The sequence below is a fragment of the Nematolebias whitei genome, chromosome 18 (genome assembly GCF_014905685.2).
Source record: "Nematolebias whitei isolate Nwh7 chromosome 18, NemWhi1, whole genome shotgun sequence".
Taxonomy (NCBI): domain Eukaryota; kingdom Metazoa; phylum Chordata; class Actinopteri; order Cyprinodontiformes; family Rivulidae; genus Nematolebias; species Nematolebias whitei.
In genome coordinates this window covers 1,114,528-1,117,651 of record NC_056515.1, presented here as the reverse complement: position 1 = coordinate 1,117,651, position 3,124 = coordinate 1,114,528, and positions in this window count along the sequence as shown.

Genomic DNA, 3,124 nt, shown 5'->3' with positions numbered 1-3,124 from the left:
TCCTGGCCTGATGATGTTGATCTTCTGTGCTGGGCCATCCTTTTGGCCAGTGGCTGTTTAGTTTCCCCGATGTAAGACTGATCACAGCCCTCCTGACACTGAACAGCATATACAATATTACTCTGTTTGTGCCGGGGGACTGAATCTTTGGGATGAACCAGTCTTTGCCGTAATGTATTTTGGGGTTTAAAAGCCACTGGGACGTTAAGTTTAGAAAATAAACGTCTCAGTTTCTCTGATACTCCCTCAACATACGGAATGACCACTGGTCTGGGTCTGGGTTCCTCCTTTTCACCTGAGGGCTGACTGGAGTCCTGTTTGGGTTTCTTCTCTGCTTTCAGGAAGGCCCAGTTAGGATATCCACATTGCACTAGAGCCTGTTTTGTGTAGGATTTCTCCTTCTGCCTGGCTCCCGAGTTAGTGGGGACGCTGTCTGCTCTGTGGTACAGAGTCCTGATGACTCCTAACTTGTGCTACAAAGGGTGATGGGAGTCAAACTGCAAATACTGGTCTGTGTGGGTGGGTTTGTGGTACACCTCTGTTTGCAAATGTCCTCTATCAGAGACTGAAACCTCACAATCCAAGAAAGCCAACTTGCCATTTTTTACATCTTCTCGTGTGAACTATTTTTTTTTCTAGATGGCCTCCCTTCTCCCCTTACAGCCATCCTCTCCACACCATTATTATGAAATATTTATTCTAGTGATTATCTAGTGTAGTTTTTTATTTTATTTTATTTTTTATTTTTTATAATAGGATAGAAAGAAGGAAAAGACAAAGTAAGACTCCAAAATATAAGAAATATACACAAAGAGAGCACACGGCAAAACACCCGGCCACTGTCTGTTCACCTGCAAAGAACATGACAAAACACAGCAACAAAATACATATGTATAAAGAACTTAAAGTATTCATAGCTTTGCAGTAAGTTTCCATAAATATATAAACCCATACCTATGCCTATATACATACATACATACACATGAATATACATTCATATACATATCTATATATCTACATATAAAGCCTACATAAGCATCCCTGCATCTATTTGTGCGTGGTTGTGAGCATGCATAAGTGTATAAGGCTTCTCTAATAGAACATTTATTAGTAACTGTGAAGCAGCAGAGACCCGACCCCCAAGACCAGAGGCAGACGAAAAAGGGGAGACCAGAGCCCAAGACCCCAGGAGGGACCCCGACCGCAGAGCCCCCAGGGCCACCCACACAGGACGAACCACTCACCCACCCCCCAGATCGGACCACAGGGGAGAACTGGAAGATCCCCACCAGCGACCACATACAGTGACCCCCCCGGGGCCAACAGCGACAAACTCATAGGCCTCCGTCGGAACCTGCCGCACCGATGTAGGTCCAGGCCCGGGCACCGAGGCCCAGGCACCGAGGACTCACACCACCCAGGCCAAGGTCCGACAGGGCCAGAGGACCTGAGCCCCACCAGGCAGACACCAGGCCGAGCCGACACACGCCCAAGCTCCCAGCCCCTGACACCAAGGGCCCCAAGCGTGCCGGCAGGCAAGGGCACACCCCACCAGGGGGCCGCGCGATAGCCAAGCACCCTCAGTTGTATCAAAGAGGGGGCAGTCCGAGTCTCGGCCTAACAAATACCCATTCATACACAGACACAATCACACAATCCCAACCTCATTCTCACATTCACTCACTCAAAGACATACAATAACGATACATTTCATTCTTATTCCCGATACGCACTCTATACCCCCCAGGTCCAAGACATGTACCCGCCCTCTACAGGGGGCAGCCCATGCCCAAACCCAAGAGGTAAACCCATTCATTCTCGAGCGGAGAAGAGCCAATATCCCAGACCCGGCCCAGGCCATGCCCAGCCGACAGGACACCCCCCCACCATGAAGAGGACACGCCACTGACCACCCCCATACACCACCAACAACCAAGCACGTGCCCCCAGCCGACCGCCCGCCAGGCCCCGGCAGCCACCCCGGCCAGCGGGCCAACCATGGCACCCAAGAGCCAAGCTCAGGGGGTCCAAACAACCCCAGGGAGAGCACAGCGCCAGCACCGCCCACGGCAATCCCCCAGACCCCGAACCCCCACATAGTCCTGGTCAAAACCCGACGGCCTGCCCTTCTCCCAGACCCCACCCCCAGAATGGCAGTTAGGGAACTAGGGGGGTGAGGAAAAAAAAAATGAGACCCCGACACATACACCCCACCCCTAGATGTGCTGTTGATGTGTGTTGTTGTATAGTGCCATTAAAAAGGAAAGAAGAAGGAGCAAAGGCTGGCATGATGCCAGTTTCCCCTCCACCCCAACTCAAACCAAACCCTATTGTCTAAATGCAACCATTGTAAGTGAGCACAGGCACAGGGGGCGAGAGTTAAGTCATCCCACCACCCATAGCCATGTGCCCACCTCAAGTTCCTATATGTGAATGTCATGAGGATGTTATGAGTGAATGTCTAAGGTGTACAATAAAATTGAGTCCCAGGTGGCTATGGTCAACAGAGATGTAAAATTGTTGTAGCACACCCGAGCCCAAACAACCCTAAATGTGTGGAATTGAAATGAAGAGGGTGGAGGTGCATGGTGAGGGATGGGGAGAAATATAACTGTGAGAGCAAATGCTCCCACATGGAGTCAGCTCCCCCACTGACCCAACAGCCTCCCCAGTTCCCCAAGGTCCACCCAGGAATTGAGGCCAAGACACCTCTCCATCTGGACCGACCGCCAGGCCCGCTGAGCTCCAGACCAGAGAGGGACAGAGCCCCGAGGGCCGCCAGAAGCAGCACCAGCGGCCCACACACCCGAGGGCCGCCAAGACCCCCACAAACTGCAGTCAGCCCACCACCGGATGAAGCCAAACCCCACCAGGATGACCCGGCCAAGAGCACCCGCCCAACCGCCGACAGCCAGGATGACTCCTAACTTGTGCTCCAAAGGGTGATGGGAGTCAAACTGCAAATACTGGTCTGTGTGGGTGGGTTTGTGGTACACCTCTGTTTGCAAATGTCCTCTATCAGAGACTGAGACCTCACAGTCCAAGAAAGCCAACTTGCCATTTTTTACATCTTCTCGTGTGAACTTGATGTATTTATCCACAGAGTTGATGTGGTCAGTAAAAT